The 19,987-nt window shown below is 47.5% G+C and overlaps 1 long non-coding RNA gene across 1 annotated transcript; it reads right to left on the bottom strand.

The window, feature by feature from the left end:
* Positions 1 to 11,884: 11,884 nt before the first annotated feature.
* On the bottom strand, positions 11,885 to 19,457 carry LOC147738077 (uncharacterized). The gene is made up of 3 exons (XR_015307452.1): positions 19,370 to 19,457; positions 13,271 to 13,392; positions 11,885 to 12,162 (listed from the first exon to the last, which is right to left on the bottom strand). It is a non-coding gene; the product is annotated as an uncharacterized LOC147738077 (long non-coding RNA).
* Between the last annotated feature and the right edge of the window lie 530 nt (positions 19,458 to 19,987).

The raw sequence follows: 19,987 nt of genomic DNA on the forward strand, positions 1-19,987 counted from the left end.
ATGCGGCGACTTGATTGTGGGTGGGGGTATTGGTAGCGCACCGTGTTTATACAACCTCCAAAGACACCGCTAGTTTTAGCCTGAATTGTGAGCTTTCATGCAAATTGTGTAACATTGTTCAATTTAGGGGCATTCTGTATTACAAATGAACTGGAACTGCTATTTCGGCTGGTTTCAATGGATTGAGGGTCGAAGTTTTTGGTACACTAAGGGGCGGATTTACAAGCCCCTTGCGCCACTTTTGCATCACTTTGAACATGGGAAAAGTGAAGCAAAAGTGGCGCAAGGGGCGTGTAAATCTGCCCCTAAGTCTTTGATGCTTTATCAGTACATTTCCTGAGTATGACGGATCGTGTATTGAATTGTGACGCCGCCGAGCTGAGCCCCACTAGAAGAGGCAGCAGTTGAACTGATTCCACTGCTTCCACCCTTGCGTGCTTCCTGTCTTCCCACCCCGGAGGGTCTTCACTTAAACCTTTCCACAGACTGTTGCGAGTCCCCATAGGGCCCACTGTCATTTTCCCCTATGGTGGCCTAACTACACATGTTGTCGGCTGCTTTTGCTTTGCACACATTACGAGGTAACACGCTTGTTTTTGTGCCTTTCTGTTATTTTAGAAATAGATTGCACATGTTTTATTAGTCAGCTCTTCTGCTGGGATTCAGTCTGAACGTTTCGTCCAAGGCCGAGATTTGCCATTTTCAAAATAAAGAGAAGAATTTCTAGCAGGTGAAAGGTCCGGGAACGAGCTCACCAGCTCTGCACAATTTGAGATGCAGACCAGCTAACGGCAAATGCCAGGTATGACGCGCAGTATCATCCGAGAGATCACTGATATATTATTGTGAGGACAGGCTTATGCAGATGCACTGTTAACCATGATAGGCTTTTCATTGGGTATGGTTAATTAGTGATGCTAATTACACTACTAAGTTTTCTTTGCTTTATAGTTGCAGCACGGTTGATTCATAATAGTGCACTATAGTTTCAATAGATATTGTAAACTGTTCTTGTGTCTTATTTTTGTTTATTATGGACATGCCGGAGTGAGAGAATGAGAGGTGATGACCTGTTGCTGTGGGTCCCTGAGGGGAATAGAGTGTTGTGTGCTAGGGTGCCAACTTACCTGTTACTCTGGGAAGGTTAGGAGGGCAGATGAGGCACTATGGGCTAGACTGGATTGAGGCCCTGAGGTACTGATGTGGTATGGTGACTCATTCCTACATACTGACGTTCTGTGATCCCAGGCATAGTTCTAGTCCCAGGTGAGTTCTGCTGAGGGTTTGGATTGTACAGTATAGGGCGCTCACGCAGTGCAGTAAGGGTGTTTAGTGATGGACAGGAAGAACAAGCGTAGGGCGGTGCCACAAGTATAGAGGAAAACCCTGAAGCTTCTCAGAGGCGATCAGACACAAAATGCCTGAACACTAAGCATGGGCGGAAAATCCGTTACGCTCGCAGATTTTGCGGATTTTTGGTAAATTCGCAATCCGCGAGATCCGCGAATTTCCCGCAAAATCCGCAAATTCGCACGCAGCGGATTTTTTGCTGCGTGCGGTGTAAGTTCGCAATTGCGAACTTACACAAAATCCTCGCGAACTGGCAGAAATCCTTGCGAACTGGCAGAAATCCTTGCGAACACAACAAAAGCATTCAGCAGGTTCAAAAGTTCAAACTCATCATTAGTAACCATTCCCTGTAGTGCTTCCTGACAAGGGCCCCTCCAGAGTTCAGTTGCTAGTTGCAACAAATATATGACCCTGCTCTACCCTCACAGCAGGCTCATAGAATAGCTACAAGTAGGCCACAAAGGTCCTGGAAAAAAAAATTGCACTGCAACAGAGAGCAAATTACAGATAAGGAAGCAGGTGCCAGACCGGAATTTTAAAACAGTGACACATTAATAAATCAACCCCAAATTAATTCATGTCAGTTGAAGCAGGCAGGTGTGCTTGCTTTTCCCCCCAATAATCTACAGTGATGATGAACCAGAGGGTGGCATTGATGCACCAGAGGATGGCATGGGTAAAACAGAGGGTGGCAGTGGTGAAACAGAGGGTTCTGGGAACCTGTGATGATGAACCAGACGTAGAAACAACATAATCGTGACCGTTGCGAGCCGACATGTAAGTTCGCAATTGCGAACTGGTACAAAACCCTCGCGAACTGGCAGAAATCCTTGCGAACTGGCAGAAATCCTTGCGAACACAAAAAAAAATCCGCAAATTCGCGAGAATTCGCGGATTTTGCGGATTGCGAGTTCGCAAATTTGCAAAATTCGCGAACGCCAGATTCGCAAAATTCGCCCATGCTTACTGAACACCACACAAAATTCAACAGCAGGTACTGGGCACACGCTAGGTACAAACAATACTATGTAGTTTGGTAGATTGAGACAAAACAATGGGCACCGATAGAATCGTGAAGACAATATATTAAACTTTATATATGTCTTCTTTCATTTGTATTCTTACAGAACGCCAGCCGATACGTGTTTCATCAGCACATCCCGTCTGACCCAGACCAGGAGATACACCGCCTCTCCAGGAGACCGCGTCCCAGTCATATCTGACTGCAAGTGCAAGACATCCGTCGCCCATCGACCTTTGCCTTTTCACTCTCTCAACGTGATTTTCGTCTTTATCACCGGACCCACCGCTCAGAACACAAACGCCGCTCACAGCCCTGATGAGTCACAGGCATTGTCCTGCTGATGAAACACTTGTCGGCTGGCTCCTCTCCTCGATGTAGCCTCACCCTCCAATGAGGCTCTTGGTCCCATCCTTAGGACTTTAGTTACCAAGGCCACCTCGCAGTGGAGTGTGATCCTGCTCACCCCATACAGTGTATACCCTCTCACCACAGTTTGGTAAGAGTGGAGCCCACAATATCTCTCACTTAGGTCCTGATGAATGCTGCGGACCCTATTGGTCCACCAGGCAGAAACATGTCAACCCTCTGACATCGGTGGGGGGACAAGTACATCCCCAACACACCGACCACATTTTTAAAACACCATATAAATGCAAGCAATATTAAACTTAATTTGACATCTGTAATGGTTTTATAACTCACTTTTTTCTCTAAGGGCCCCCACTTGGTTTAGAAGTGCATCCCTGTCTCCAGGTGTATACCCGCCCTCTATCAAACCAAGGGCGATACATTATTGCTGCTTTTATCAGCAGGAAACTGCAGCTAAAGCGGCGATAATGGGCTTGATAATATGGCCTTGTGAATTCCTATAGAATCCCAGGTTAACACCAGAACCTGGGCTTCTATGGGAATTCACAAGGCCATATTATCAAGCCCATTATCACCGCTTTAGCTGCAGTGTCCTGCCGATAAAACAGCGATAATTTTATCTCAAAGTCTTGATAACATGGCCTCGAGTTTCTAGAGAGTGAGGACTGATCTATGATAAAGCATGACACCAGGTGGTGTGTGAGACCAGTCCTTCACTTTTTGTGAGATGCCTGCACTCACGAACTAGGAAACACTTGCACCTATTTCCCCCTCACTGGGAGCAGCTCAACGGTGAACCAGGTGGCTCTCTTGCTGCTGTGGCTGTTGGAGGGTTTCTTGAGCGGGTCGAGGGTGTTGGCCCAGTCGTCAACACACTGTCTGAGGTTGCGTGCTGCGGCGTCTGGGTTGGTGTGGTCAGTGGGTGGGTTCTGGTTGTTGGACTTGGCCCATTTCCCCCCAAATGTTTTGCTTTTCACCCCTATGTTAGGATGTTAGGATGTCTCCCCCATGGTAATAAAGTTGTATAGGCCATGTGCGCTATGAGATGCCCGGTTTACTATGATCATGTAATGCAATGGTGTGAGCACTTGTTAATCCCCCATCAAGAAAATGCACCTTACTGAAATGGCACATTTAAAATGGATGCCAAGGCTATGTGGTGTGCCACCTGACTGCAGTGGGTTAGCGGTCTAGTTGTTTGGTACTCAGCCACCCCAGAATTTGGAGGAAAAACCTGGCACCCAGGGTGCTCTGCTCCTCACCCTGAGCCAGTTTGAGCCAGTTCCCCAGAGGATTCGGGAAGCTTCTGGCACTGTTTGGTAGGTGGGGTGAAGGGCATATAAATAAGGGGGCTGTGCCACCATGTGCTGAGACAGAGCAGGGACAGGAACGTGAGGGGACCTGCTGTCAGGGGATACCGCCACTCGGGCCTGTGTGCTTGACCCTGCACCTTACTAGAACCCCTCTGCTGTCCCCAGGGCTAGTGGAAGCCCCACTGCAGAAGTTCAGGCTGCTGTGTAGGAGGAGGGCCACACTACAGTGGAGGATGGTGAAAGCCTACTGCCCTGTTTTGATGAGTTCCCACTGACTGCTGACCTGGCCCAGTAGTGCCTGTTGCTCTGTTCCCTGGCCCCTGAGGAAGGAGTGCCAGCCTAGGTCCCTGAGGCTGCGGGGACCTGGCGCCACACGAGGGCTATATCTAAAAGCACCTGGAAAGGAAGGAGCATCTTGGACTAGACCCCCCCAGGAGGTGAGGAGCATTACCATGGGGCTTTCTGTTGGGGCTGTCTAACCTCAAAGCGCTGTCATTCTCAAGCACTGAGCAGCTGTACGAGGTTGCTTCTGTGCCCACCATGTGCCCCTGTGAAGCACTATATATATCGGACTCACCGCCGCAGCCCAGGTCTTACCTGCGTGCCCCTTGTAGTCCTGCTGTCTAGCGCTGTGTTGCCTGGAAGCGCTGTGCCCACAAAGCGCTGTGCTGCAGAAGTGCTGTGTGGCCCAAAAAGGAACTGATTGCCTGGAAAGTGCTGTGGGTGCCTACCCTGCGTTTTTGCGCCCTACTGCCCACCTAAATACAAGCGGGTCCCTACCCCCGTGTGGCGCGATTAATTAACCCAGCGGTTGCCCAGCCCGCATCATTGCCATCTAAACTCACCGCTGCTGCCCGGGGACCTTTGGAGAAGCACCGCGAGTGAACGGCTGGGCTCCCTGGTGGGGGGGGAGCCCCGCGTAAAAGCCACGAAGTCCCGGGTGGGAAGGTGAAGAGGAACACGCCATCCCGTCAGAGGAGGTCGGGAGCCTACCCCGCCTTCACTTGAGCGCCATGGACAGGAATCACCGCCTCAGCCCAGCGCTAACTCAAGAAGGGGGCCACTACTGTCTGCGGCCTCCGCCGCGGCCCCCAAAGCCAGGGGAGGGCCACTGCGGTAATCCCAGAGGCCACGCCGGGCCTGGTGAAGCCGGGAGACACCATCACCATGTGACGGGGCGTTGGCCGTGTCATATGCCACGCCCCCGCAAAATGCGCTGCCATTGGCAGATGCGGGCGTTCCCTCCAGCAGCGAGCCTTCGGATTGGTTCCCAGGCCCAGGAAGGAACAGTAGGCCCGGGACCACTTGCAGCACCGGAAGAGGGGGCTCCCAGGAGCGGGAGAGCCCCCTGAACACCAGAGGCAGCGCGATGCGTGCAGGGCTCTGAGTGTAGAGAGAGCCCCGCAGTCCCCTGAACGCCCCGAGGCAGAGCCAGCGGCTGTCTGGAGGAAACGGAGGGGGCCTCGAGGCACATTGTCAGGGCCTGCCCCCCCTACTGCATCGGAGCCAGAGGAAGATCTTGAGGAGCCCGGTGAGTGGGGCTCAGCTGTGTGGGAGTTGGGGGGTTGTCGGGGCATAGGGTCGGTTCCCGCCCCTGGGACTAGTGTTTTGCTGCAGGGGAGGCCGCCCTGCCCCTGCTGGAAACTGTTGTTGGGACCCGTTGGCCCCCATTAAGCTGATGAGGACCTGACCCAAGGGGAGTAGTGACTGAGGGTCCCCTGGACTGCGCCAGTGCCCGAATTTAGTGCTGGCTGGCTGTCTTTGGTGATAAGGTTAACCCCTGGCTAAGGGAGTATCCCAACCCTCCTGCCCTTGAGCAGGAAACCTGATTTATGTGGATGTGCCACACCAGTGAGGGTCCATGAGTTTCAGTGATCCACTCCTGTGCCTTGGGTTATAATGCATGATGTGTTTTCACGCTTTACACACCTAATGTTTTATCCTATGCTGACATGCCCAAAGGCTGATGCCCAGTGTTTCTTCCCCTCATGCTTAGATTGCTGATAGTCTATGCCATTTCTTTTTCTGCGCACTGTGTTTCCTGCCCCAGGATTTAGGTCTATGCCTGATGTTAATGCTAGACGTCCTGTTAAGAGGTTTTATGGCAGATGTTTGCGCCTGATGTTCCATGTCAATTGATAAGGCTCTTTTTATTTCATCCCTGGAACTAATGGACTCACCTTGCTTTTCCCATTTTCCCTGTAAATAATCCCCCGATATACATTGCCCTGGCGCCAGTTGGCGCCACATTGTGATTACTGTGTTTTGCTTTTGCATCTTAAGTACATTACTAAAGTTATTCTTTTTCATCCAAATTGTTGTGCCTCTTTTGTGGTGTGCAAGGTGTGTCTTCTGTGCTTACTGCGTGGATGCTTCAAACATGTCCTCAGGAGTTTGGCCTGCCCGCTCTGCACCATGCTACCCTCCATAGAATTGGCGACCCCATTTCGATCAGCTAGGCTTCGGTGACTTTGCTCCAGCAGCGGCGAGGCAGGTGTTGGGTGCAGTGGTGCGTGGTTGGTTTCTTGAAGGTGAAATAGATGCAGTGGTGGTCGGTCCAGTGGAGTTCGGAGGTGTGGTCAAAGGCGATGTGGGTGCCTGTGGAGAAGACGGGGTCCAGCGTGTAGCCGGCGGCATGGGTGGGTGTGGTGACGAGTTGTTTGAGGCCAAGGTTGTTGACGTTGTCGATCAGGGGGGCAGAGTTGGCGTTGTTGTTGTTCTTGAGGTGGAAGTTCAGGTCCCCAAGGAGGATGTAGTCCATGGAGACGAGTGCGTGGGTGTTGGCGAGGTCCGCGATGGAGTCGCTGAACTGAGCACGGAGTCCGGGGAGTCTGTAGATGAGTGTTTCTCTGAGGGTGGTGTTGGGGTCGATGTGGATCCAGAAGTGCAGGTGTTTGGCGGTGTTGAGGGTGTCGTCTGCATGGGTGGCAACCTTGAGGGTAGACTTATGGATGATGGCTATTCCTCCTCCGATTCCGTTGGCGCGATCCCTGCGGGTGATCATTTAGCTCTCCGGGACGGTTATGGCGATGTCGGGCGCCGAGGAGTCGTTCCACCAGGTCTCGGTCAGGAAGACCACATCTGGGGTGGAGGTGTCAAGCAGATCCCAGAGCTCGACAGCGTGTTTGCATGCGGAGCGGGTGTTGAGGAGTATGCAGCGGAGGTGGTTGGGTCCAGTCCTTGGAGCCGGGGTCTCCAACCGGTCGATCGCGAGCTACCGGTAGCTCGCCGAGACCCTGTGAGTAGCTCGCCGAGTGCTGCTCAATTTTTTAGCCCATTAAATTTATTTTGGGCTGTTTAGGCTTATTTCCGTGGCGGTTGCCCGCCCTCACCCAACGCAGCTGCTCCAATTGGCTTGCGCTTAGATGGGGTGGGGCGGGTCGGAGATGATGACGTTCCTTTGTTGCAGTCTCGCGTCGAGGGAAAAAGGAAAATGCCCTAAGGGCACAGACTCACCGCCGGTGAGACCCGGAGACGATTAGAGGTGTTGGGCGTGGGCTCTCAACAAACTCGCCTGTGCGAGCGGTGCCATGAATTATAACTCCAGTCCTGCTGTGCGGGCGCAAGTACTAAGCCACCCTCCCCGGCCCGACCCACCTTGCCTCACTCTGCCACCGCCACCGAGAACCCGCTCCTAGTCCACGCCGCTCCCGCAGGCAGGCTGAGGGGACACAGAAACCCACCCCCGGGGGCGCAGCCTGAAATACTCGCAGATTTCTTTTCATTGTCTGCGCCGCCCACTGATATCCCCTCAGCCTTTCCTTCAGCAGCCTCGGACCCTGGAGGAGCTCAAGTGCGCACCCCCCCCTGGGCTGCCTTCCCTCCATTCCTGGGACCCCGGAGGAGCTCAAGGGCGCCCCTCCCTGGGCGCGGGGGCATCTGCTTATTCCCAAGTTTTGCCTTTTAACAACCACAGTGTGCAGGGGATTGAGGAATGCATTTTAAGAAAGATTACCGCGGGGCTCGGCTCTCTGTACCATGGGGGAGGGGGCGCAGGAGGGGCTTGATTTTACCTGCAGCTCTTCTGACAGCTGAGCATGGTGCAAGCAGGCCGCACTGCTGCAAGCTCCAATGATATGCTGCAAATACCCCGGCCCTAGCAGCCCCCACAACTCGGCAGCAGGAGGTGAGGTCACCCGCACCGCAGCAGGAATCCATCTAGGTGAGGGGCAGGACAGACAGGGGCAGGAGGAGACAGTGGTGCTAGGGAGAGACTGGAGGGCTGGAAAGGGAGTGAGTGAGGGAGAGAGAGGGGCAGCTGTACTGAAAGAGACCGCGAGGAGCAAGAGAGAGAGGGGCTGGGGAGAGAGAGGGGCTGGGGAGAGACAGTTTGGGCGGAGAGAGACAGTGAGGGGCTGACAAGAGAGGGGCTGGGGAGAGACAGTGGAGGCGCAGAGATACCATGAGAGGCAGGACAGAGAGGGGGTCTGGGGGAGACAGTAGGGGTAGGAGGAGAGAGAGAGGCTGGGGAGAGACAGTGGGGATGGAGAGACAGAGGGTTCGACGAGAAGATTGTCGAGATGTCACTGACAGACTTACGGCGTAGACCGGGAGAGAGGGGGCCAAGGAAAGAGTGAGGGAGAGCCCGAGACGGTGAACAGGGCTCAGGACAGGAGCAAGGGCAGGATAAGGCCAGTGTAGGGTTAGAGAAGGGACAGGGAGCATGGGCAAGGTGCAGTAACAGAGAGCATGTCCGGGAGCCAGGAGTTGGGACAGGGAGCAGAGGCAGAAAGGCAGACATGTTGGGCAGAACAAGGGATAGGGGGGAGTGCAGCGATAGAGGACAGTGGTGAGCAGGGCAGGTACAGGTGCAGGGACCTTAGCCATGGATATGCAGTGAGTAGGGAGTGGGACAGAGGCAGGGCCTGTGGCACAGAACCGGACAGACAGGGGGTACCGGAAGCACGGAGTGAGAGCAGGGGAGGACAGAGAGCAGAAACAGGTGACAGGGTGCAGGGGGCGATAGCATGGGCATGGGGCAGTTAGAGGTCACCGGAAGCACCTCTCAAGCTGGTCCATTCTGAGCCTGTGCTGACTGAACCAGAGGTGGGCTGGACCACAATGTGCTTTTTCACTGGCCTCTGTGTGCTCTTCAGGGACACAGGCAGCTCTGGCTTCTCCACAGTGAGGCCTTGACTGTTTCATGGTGTCGTGTGGCCACTCAGGATGTTATGTATGGTTGTTTTGTGGTCAGTTTGTGTGACAATTTTATTGGTTGGTAGTCTGTGCCAATGCTTGTCTGTGGGTTTTTGGCTATTTGTGTGCCGATTTTATTGGCTGGTGGGCTGCTTTTTATTGTAAATTTTTCTGATAGTACCAAATATTGCCTGCTGCAAGCGCAAATAGCCAAGTAGTCTTCCATACCTTGAAAAACACCGTCCTACAACATGTCTAAGTTTTACTTATTTTGCAAATGTGGCCCACTTTTTTTGAGCTATTTCATTAGCCTGCCCTATATTTAATAACATAACAGGTCTAGTTGCAAAGCACACGATTACCCGAAGGTGTCCTGGGGCTGAATAACAGATGTTTATTGTTACCCAACTCAAGGCTATTCATTATATCGACCTCAAATGGATGAAAGGATGAGTGGACCTGCTGGGATTTAAACCTGTGACCATGAGGTCAAGCACAGGCCCCTGCAGTGGCTGCTTTAGTGCAGTGAGCCATCAGACACGACTTATGGGGCTGCTTTTAATTTGGTGCCAGAGCCTCTTTTCTGTCCCATTCCGACAAGCATCAGTCTCCGCTTGCACGGCTTGTGCTTTTATTGTGTCACTGTTGTGGCTTGTGCTTTAGCTTTTTGTCTCACTGTGCTGCAGAAGGCAGTGCACAGGTAAAAGGGGAAAAAAAGTTGTTTCTTTCAGTGTTATTGTTTTGAAGCCACAGTATGGGGCCCATGGGCTCTGAAGAAATAGGCTTAATGTCAATAAAACTGGGCGGGGGAGGTCGCCCGAAAAGTGCCGGAGTTAGTTGGGGTTTAGTGGCTCACGACGATTTTCACTGACCAGAAGTAGCTCACACTACACAAAAGGTTGGAGACCCCTGCCTTGGAGGTTTGGTGGCTCTTTCGCAGGTGAAGCTGCATGTGTGGCAGGAGAAAGGTCTGTGGGTCCATTTCGGGGCGGCCTGGAAGCAGGTGTGTTTTCGGTTGGCGTTGAATGCGAAGAGGGTGCTGGTGTCGTAGCCGAGTCTGGTGTTGTGGCATTCGCGGGGTCCAGGGGTTCTGGCGCTGGGCGTGGTCCAGGCGCGGACGGGCGCAGACGTGCTTGCCTTAGGCGTGCCTTCGGTGCGCCAAAGGCGCGCTCGCTGTGCGCGTCCACTGCGCGATCACCCAGCATCTGGCAAATTTGGGGAGGTGGGAGGGAGAAGCAGCTGGGAGGCGGGAGCAGCAAGTGGGCAGGGGGCGGGGCCGCTGGGAGCAGAGCGGCAGGGAGACAGTGGTGCAGAAGGCAAAATGGGGCACAAAAAAGGAGGGAAAACGAGTGGCACAGAGCAAAAAATGGGGCACAAGGAGGGAGTTAGTAGCACCGAAAGCAAAATGGGGCACAAAAAAGGGGGAAAAACGAGTGGCACAGAGCAAAAAACGGGGCACAAGGAGGGGGAGTCAGTGGCACAGAAAGCAGAATGGGGCACAAAAAGGGGGGGAAAACGAGTGGCACAGAGCAAAAAACGTGGCACAAGGAAGGGGAGACCGTGGCACAGAAAGCAAGGATGGAGGACACATACCAGCGGCAGCGGTAGCAGGGGCACACAGTTGGAGCTGCGTGGGGGGGGAGCGACCTCCAGGAGGGTCAGGGGTCGCTTAGGTTTAGTTTTGCCAAGAATTGCCAAAGGTTTCTCTAGGTTCTAATCCACTCTGTACCTTTTCATGGACTCAAATTCCCAACACCCCGCAAGAAGGGGAGTCAGAAACACTGGTGCTGGATTTCTCGGCAGAGGAGGACAGCTTCTAATCAGTGCATCAGCTGGAGCGTTGGCTTCCTTCTGCACTTGCTGTAGCGAGCTGCGTTGTACAAGTAGGTAGCCGAGCTGCACCGAATCACACCGTGCTTTGCCATAGCAAGTGAATGTATAGTTATACCTTGAAGGTTTTTAGGAATACCAGCTTTGACGTAAAGTAAGGCATATGAACATCATGAATGACCCCCTAAAGAATAAATGCTCATGTAAAATAACTGAGTTCTTGGAGAAATCAATATTCAAGCGATGGTTAGTCTCTAATAGCTTAAGAGTCTAGTTTTCCGAGACATCGTTGTGACGTAGATGAACGGATGGAAGTAGCCATGCCTATATTTGGGCAGCATGGGCTATGCCTAAATAAGGACTGGATTTCTATGCCTATATAAGGGCAATGCAAATTGTACCTATATAAGGGCATGAATCGGGAAATTTAATTGGAATCTAAAATCGCACACAACAAAACAGAATAGAAAAACAGGCAACAGTGAAGAGGGGAGAAGCACATGGCTAATTAAAATGGCTGCAACAAACAAAATAGATTCAGCTTATGCTAACAGTAATTTCTGCTAGTTTCCACACCTACACAGTGATTTTAAGAGGTATCCCTCACCTCCTCCCTGTAAGTACAAGAAAAGAGTGGTCCGAGTTGAATAGATATACTTTACAATTATTATTCTAGTATATATTTGTAATCACCACAACTATATTTCACATTGGGTAAGCTTAGCGCAATGAGAGTGAGGTATGCAGTATTCAAAGATGGATTGTATTTATTCCATGTAGAGATGCAATTATTATACTTGTTACTGCATACAATTACTTGTAAATCATCTGCATATCATCAATGTAATTGTAAAATCATTACACAAATGGTGCTCTCAGTGAGGAAGGGAAAGGGAGTGAGGAGTATGTGAGGGACGAGGTAAAGGTGGTATGACAATGTTACATCACATTCAAATCAAAACGCCTTTACAATCAAGGTAATAACAGGGTTTCCGAGACACATCACGCATAGGTAAGATTGAATCGTTCTTTTGTTCCTATGGTGTGTAGGAGTTGGCGTAGTCTACGTTTCGACCCCGAGTGCGTTAAAGGGTTATTCTTCCCTCATGTTGGGGTCTTCATCAGGACATAGAGGAGAGCCTGGAAAACATGGCATTACCTATTATTAATTAACTATGTGGTGAAGTGACACTTTGATATAGGCTAATTGTAGGGTTATCTACATAGAAAATATATTGATAGATTCAACTGATAATTACTGAAGGTACAAACAAGTAATTTACGTACGGACTCGAAATCTTAGACATATAATTACCCCGATATGCAACAAAGAAGTGACGTTGGTCATTCAGTGCAGATTGTGATAACCATCACTATGCTATCCATTTGCTTAGTTTAATAGTTATAGCAAGGGGTCCCAAGGGTATAGCAACTTATCAGTATTTGGTGACCTCTTTTTAAATTGTTAAACTCTTTACGTATAATGGGTGATCTAACCGAAACAATAAGGGGTCAGAAATAAAAAGATCAGATTAGATATATTCTTATAGCTCTCTGACCTAGTTGATGTGTATGTGTGTCGAATAAAAGGGCATGATATTGTGTTCTATAAAACGATCACACAGCGAGTGGAGCAGGAGCAATAGTTATTCTCAAGCGTAGACAAGTAGTGTAATTATTTTTGTTTTGATTTCTTAGATATCAAGTCAATTGTTGTGAATGTCCTGAAGAAGGTGTGAAGAATAACAAAGCACCGAAACGCCGCGTCGACTCTGTTCACTCTTGACCATATATGACTGTTTTACTTTTGACTGTATAATGATGTATGAATTGACCACTGAAGGTGGCTTGTATTAATTGTTTTTAACAGTTTTTAGATTGTAACCCGTTCGGGAGGTAATCAATTTTATGTTTGATCTTTGACAAATTTTGCTTACTTAGTGTCATTAACCCTCAGTAATTTTATCGTTCTTTTGTCTACTTCGCCCTGCCTTGCATTGGATACTATTTCTACATTCACCTGGTCCTCACGTTAGAAAGAATCCATACTATATTTCTGTCAGAGATAGGTTCTAGGACATCCAACCTACCAATACTAAGACAGGGTTTGCTAACTCCTTTCTAGTGTCAAAATCCCCTCCCTGTCAGATTCAACAGGGGTCCCTCCATCTTTTTGGATAATTCCCCTGCTCTTCTCCATCTGGAGAACCCCCGACCCTGTCTCCTCCTCCTGGTCCCGTCTCCTCACCTGGAGCTCCGGCCCGAGTCCCTCCATTCGACTCTTCGAAGCTTCCTGGCATCGGCAGACGTCGTCTTGGACTTCCGGGGGACTACTCATCGATCACACCCACAGGAACTAGGACATCGCCTCTAAAACAAAGAAAGGACAGTAAGATTTAGCGGTTGCTATGCAACTCGGAACAATTATCGAAGCATCGTTTCCGTGTTTAATTTAAAGACTTACAACGTTACTTGTTTATTTTACAAGACTATTTACCAATAAGACTATTTACCCGAGTGTACAAAGACTATTTACCGAGTGTACGGAGAACATTGTGCTAATTCAGACAATTGTATTGCAAGATAACAAAAGGGTGATTCGCAACCAAAGAAGTATTTGTGAACAAACAAGCCTAAGGCAATCCAAATTAGAGTTTGTTTTTAGGCTAAGGTTAATAACAATTCGAGTACATAATCAGCTTATGAGTCTAATAAGTTGATCCTCAAGAAGTGCTACAATTGTAAAGATTTTACACCGGGATGATTGGTTGTTTCTTTTTTCTATTTATTTACATAGCCCATCTTCCAGCGTAGCATCTGGGTTTCAAGGTATGTGCATGGTGTGCAAGTTCTATTCACAAACTAACCACATTAACCAAGTTTTGAGCTCCTGTAAAGAATAAGACACTCTTCGAGAATTTCTTGTTCATGTCCATAACTTTATTTTTTAAATGGTAATCAAGAGTAAAGATAACCTTCAAATTTCAGAACCCAGTGAAGTGTATACAAGGGCTGGTTCTTTTCACGGTTGGTTCAGCTCTTCAATATGTTCATATCTGTAGACTAGATTTAAGGAAAATTCTTGAAGGTGATTGTATGTTTGTGTAACCCCAGAGTCACGTAAAAGCAATCAAGACGTCACCAGCCCTGAACACTTGAACGAGAAACTGCGACTGGACGAAGACAGATCAGTGTTGTTTTTTTGTTTGTTCCTCAATCCACTTCCCCTTTCCCTTGGTGACTAGAGATTTAGCAAGTGTTCTATAATCCTTGCTGAGTAGCTGGTTCACGAGGGAGCTGGGAGTTAGCAGCGTCATGAAGAAACAACAACAGGAGCGTCTGGCGTGATTACACAACAGAAGACGAAGCCACACCCTGTTTCCTCTTGATTCCGTTAACTCATTTCCATGGATGTTCCACCGCTCACCCAGTTAGTGCAAAAATTAGCTGAGGAAATGGAGGAGTTGCGAATGGAGAATCAATTCCTTCGACAGGAATTGGATAAAACTAAAGCAGGGTTTACCTCATGGAAGGATAGCTCAGCAGAGAAAAAACCCATCATAGCCCCTTCCAAATTTGGTTCCTCAGCTTTTCAGACCGGTTCCTCTAATAGTCAGTCCACTGAGTCTCCAGTACAGGTCACAGTAGTCACTCCTAATCCAGTTGCCCTGGCCAACCCTGAAAGGTTCACAGGAGATAATAGCAGGTTTACTACTTTTTTAAGTCAATGTCAATTGCACTTTATGTGTAAACCTCAGGTATTTGTTAATGACACTGCCAAGGTTGCCTTCATTATTTCTTATTTAGGGGGAGTGGCTGCCAACCGGGCCATGCCCTTGGTTGACACTAATGATCCTCGTCTCCATAATTTAACTGATTTCAAGGCAGCAATGTCCAATTTATTTACTAAATATGTGTTTATCCAGGCTTCTGATAACGAACTCTTAAATTTGAGACAGGGATCAAAAGATTTAATCTCCTATGTCACCACCTTTAACAGGCTCTTAGCTGAAACTCATTGTCCCGAGGGAAAAATAATCTCTTTATTTTATAGAGGATTAAAGGACGATCTGAAAGATTCATTGGCCCACATTGTTAATCTACCTGACGATTTCGCAGAATTTCAAGATCTTGTAATAAAACTAGATCACAGATTAGGGGAACGTAGAAATGAAAGACCTAAGGGAGACAATAGAAACTTGCACTTTAGAACAGATAAGAAAGAATCCGAAAACAAGCCCTCCACAGTAGAACCCATGCAGATAGGAGGCGTCAGAGGGCCATTAACTAATGAAGAAAAAGAAAGGAGACGCAAAGGGAATTTGAGCCTTCATTGTGGGAAGTCAGGACATTTTGCAAAGAATTGTACAGTTAAACCAGCACAAAAGAGGGCCCTAGTGATTGATTCTGTTCCTCATGAACATTCGGAAAACTAGACCTCTCGGAGAAAGACGAGATCGATTCCCCGAGAATAGTTGCTTCTGAAAAGATCTCACACTATGCTACTAATGTTGATTCTGGCATCCCAAAACACTTTACAATAAGGATGATATTTATATTATCCCTTCAACAAAGACATAGTATACCAGTGCTTCTAGATTCAGGTTCTACTGGAAACTTTTTTGATTTGGAACTCGCTCGTAGATTACATTTGACTCAAGTCCCTAAGAAGGAACCGGAACCAGTAAGAGCTGTTGATGGTTCGGCGTTATCATCTGGTCTGATTAGATTTCATACAGAACCATTAACCATAGTTGCTGATAATGGTCATACAGAACACACTGTGTTTGACCTAATTGATACTCCAACCTTTGTAGTTATTTTGGGTATTCCCTGGTTGGAATTACACAACCCCAAAATAGATTGGCAAAAGAGGACCATTACTTTGGACTCTTCTCATTGTAAGTTACACTGTTACCAAGAAACCAAGGATCCGGTAATGCCCTGCCACCCCTGAAGTCAGTAGTCTTCCGTCTAGTTATAATGACTTTTCTGATGTCTTTGACCCTGTTAAAGCCACCAAACTTCCACCTCATCGGGTTTATGATTGTCGAATCGACTTAATTCCTGGAGCAGTACTACCATGTAGTAGAATTTATGCCCTTACGAAACCAGAAAACGAGTACCTGAAAAAAATATCTTGACGAACTATTAGAGCTGGGTTTCATTAGATACTCAACCTCTCCAGTGTCGTCGCCACTCTTCTTCGTAGCAAAGAAGACAGGCGATCTGAGGGCTTGCATTGACTACCGCGCGGTCAATAAGGCGACAATTAAGAACAGGTACCCACTCCCTCTTATTCCAGTTTTACTGAATCAGGTAAAGGGCTCCAGTATTTACACTAAGTTAGATCTCAGAGGGGCCTACCATTTGATTCGTGTTAAAGAAGGAGACGAGTGGAAGACAGCCTTCCGGACCAAGTTTGGCTTGTATGAATACACTGTCATGCCATTTGGTCTCTGGAATGCTGCAGCAGCATTCCAGTATTTCATTAATGAAGTCCTACATGATTTCCTGGACGTTTATTGTATTGTGTATATAGATGACATCTTGATATACTCTAAAAATTCAGCAGACCATACTCAACATGTTCGTTCAGTTCTACAAAGGTTAAGGGAGCATTCATTATTCGTAAAGCTAGAAAAATGCGAATTCAACAAAGGCTCGGTGGAATTTTTAGGATATTGTTTATCACCAAATGGGATCCATATGGATCCAAAGAAAGTAGATGCTATCCTTAACTGGCCAATTCCAAAGACAGTTAAGGACATACAACGAATCCTGGGATTCGCAAACTTTTACCGACGATTTATTGGACGTTTTTCAGAAATAGTTGTACCCATCACACAATTATTGAAAAAAGGAAAACCCTTTCTTTGGATGGAAGAGGCAAATAACGCATTCATTTCACTGAAAAAGGCATTTACTTCTGCACCCATTTTGGTCCACCCAGACCCTGACAGACCGGTTTATGTAGAGGCGGATGCCTCTCAAACTGCACTTGGTGGTGTCCTGCTACAGAAGAATCCTGACTCTGGTAACTTACATCCAGTAGCATTTCATTCCAGGAAATTGTTAGAAGCTGAACAGAATTACACAATTGCTGAACGAGAACTGTTGGCAATAAAAGATGTTTTCCAGGAATGGAGACACCATTTATTAGGGGCCAAACATACCATAACAGTATATTCTGATCATAAAAATCTTCAATTTTATTCTACAGTAAAAGCCTTCACACCTAGACAAATGCGGTGGTTACAATTCTTCAGCGAATTTGATTTTATAATCACCTATCGACCCGGAAATAAACAGTTACTATCTGATACTCTGTCTCATTTAGTATGTAAAAAAGATAATGATCAGACTAGAGAATCCCCAAGTATCCTTCCAAAAGAAAGGTTAGTAGTTGCTATTGACACAAATAGTTTTCTTGACACTGTCAAAAGTGAGCTCGAGTCTCATGATTCTAAAAAATGGTTATCTAAAAAGAACAATACGATTAATGAAGGATTTTTCTTTCATCAAAACAAACTGTTCATTCCTACTAAAGATTTGCAGGAAAAGGTCATACAGTGGAATCACGATTCAGCTATGGCCACGCACCCAGGAGTAAATAAAACTTTAGAATTATGTCAACGATATTTCTGGTGGGAACAGATGGTTCCAGATGTTCAACAGTATATCCGATCCTGTCCTGTTTGTTCTAGGCAGAAATTGTTACATAAACCTCCCATGGGGTTACTTCAACCAATAGATCTTCCTCCACGACCATGACATACCATTAGTTTGGATTTTATCACCGATCTACCAGAGTCTAATGGTTATACCACAGTCCTGGTGGTAGTTGATTTACTCTCTAAAATGGGACATTTTATTCCATTGTTAAAACTGCCAACCGCTATAGAGTTCAGTACAATTTTCTTGTCCACTATCGTTAAGTTACATGGTTTGCCAAGCAAAATTATCTCGGACAGAGGTCCTCAATTTGTATCCAAATTTTGGTCACAACTCAGTAAACACTTAGGAGTAGAGTTGGCTTTGTCATCTTCCTTTCATCCACAAACAGATGGACAAACAGAGAAAGTTAACCAATTTGTTGAACAGTGTTTACGTTGTCTGTTGTCCACCACCACTTCACGGTGGGATGAGATGTTACCTTGGGCTGAGTTTTCGTATAACAATACCTCGCACTCAGCCTTAGGTTGCTCGCCTTTCTACTTCCTTACGGGACAACATCCCCGGTCTCTTCCCATTTCCCTACCTAACACGCAAGAAACCATGCCAGCAGTCATGGACAGACTAACCAAGTTACTAGATATACAAGAGCGTGCAAAAAAACAATGGGTGAAGAGTAAAGACAAAATGAAACACGCCGCTGATAAGCATAGAATTCCTGCACCTGTGTACCAAATAGGGCAAATGGTTTGGTTGTCCACTAGAAATATTCAAATAGAAGGTCACAAAAAATTAAAACCTAGATTCTTTGGTCCCTTTTCCGTTGATAAGGTTGTAAATCCAGTATCAGTTACATTGTGCCTTCCTGAGGATTATGCTATTCATCCTGTGTTCCATGTTTCCCTCCTGAAGCCTTATGATCCCAATACACGGCCTGATAATCCTCCTCCTCCAATTGTAGTGGGAGACCACCTCGAATATGAAGTAAAAAAGATTATGGATGCCAAACGTATTCGAGGTCGCCTTTACTACCTCATTGACTGGAAAGGGTATGAGCCCTCAGAACGATCTTGGGAATCAGCAAATAATGTTCATACCCCCAGAATTGTGAGATCATTTCATGCATTACACCCAGACAAACCACGCCCCGTGAGACGACCTTTGGGGGGAGGAACTGTTAGAGGAACAAGAGCTCATGCTATTAATAATGCACTATTTGCAGGTATCAGTTAAAGTACCAATGCTTGTTTCCTAAGATTATGCTGGCTGTAAATGGCACATTGTTCACTGTAAAAGTTAGTTTGCCAATGCTTATTTTGTCTATGCTACTGCCATAATGTTATGCCCTTGTATTTGTTGGTACCAATGCTTGTGTGCTTGTGTGGTTTCCTCGGAGCGATCATTCCCCCAAGTTCTGGAACCACAACACGTGTTCAGGACTCCGCGTGAGTAATATGCTAATATCCAAACCGTGAGCCTGCCGAGCGTATAAAAGGAGGACGCTCGTGCAAGACGGCGCTTCGTCTCTTTGCACTTCACGACAAGCGCTCCTGCCGGCAATCAAGAACCCTGTCTCCCTCCCGGTAATCTGATTCCCCTTCTGGTTTCCCCTGCTCTTCTCCCTCTGGAGAACCCCCGACCCTGTCTCCTCCTCCCGGTCCCGTCTCCTCACCTGGAGCTCCGGCCCGAGTCCCTCCATTCGACTCTTCGAAGCTTCCTGGCATCGGCGGACGTTGTCTTGGACTTCCGGGGGACTCGTCATCGACCACACCCACAGGAACTAGGACATCGCCTCTAAAACAAAGAAAGGACAGTAAGATTTAGCGGTTGCTATGCAACTCGGAACAATTATCGAAGCATCGTTTCTGTGTTTAATTTAAAGACTTACAACGTTACTTGTTTATTTTACAAGACTATTTACCAATACGACTATTTACCCGAGTGTACAAAGACTATTTACCCGAGTGTACAAAGAACATTGTGCTAATTCAGACAATTGTATTGCAAGATAACAAAAGGGTGATTCGCAACCAAAGAAGTATTTGTGAACAAACAAGCCTAAGGCAATCCAAATTAGAGTTTGTTTTTAGGCTAAGGTTAATAACAAATCGAGTACATAATCAGCTTATGAGTCTAATAAGTTGATCCTCAAGAAGTGCTACAATTGTAAAGATTTTAGACCAGGATGCTTGGTTGTTTCTTTTTTCTATTTATTTACAGAACCCATCTTCCAGCGTAGCATCTGGGTTTCAAGGTATGTGCATGGTGTGCAAGTTCTATTCACAAACTA

Source organism: Lissotriton vulgaris, chromosome 1_1 (genome assembly GCF_964263255.1).
Source record: "Lissotriton vulgaris chromosome 1_1, aLisVul1.2, whole genome shotgun sequence".
Lineage (NCBI taxonomy): Eukaryota > Metazoa > Chordata > Amphibia > Caudata > Salamandridae > Lissotriton > Lissotriton vulgaris.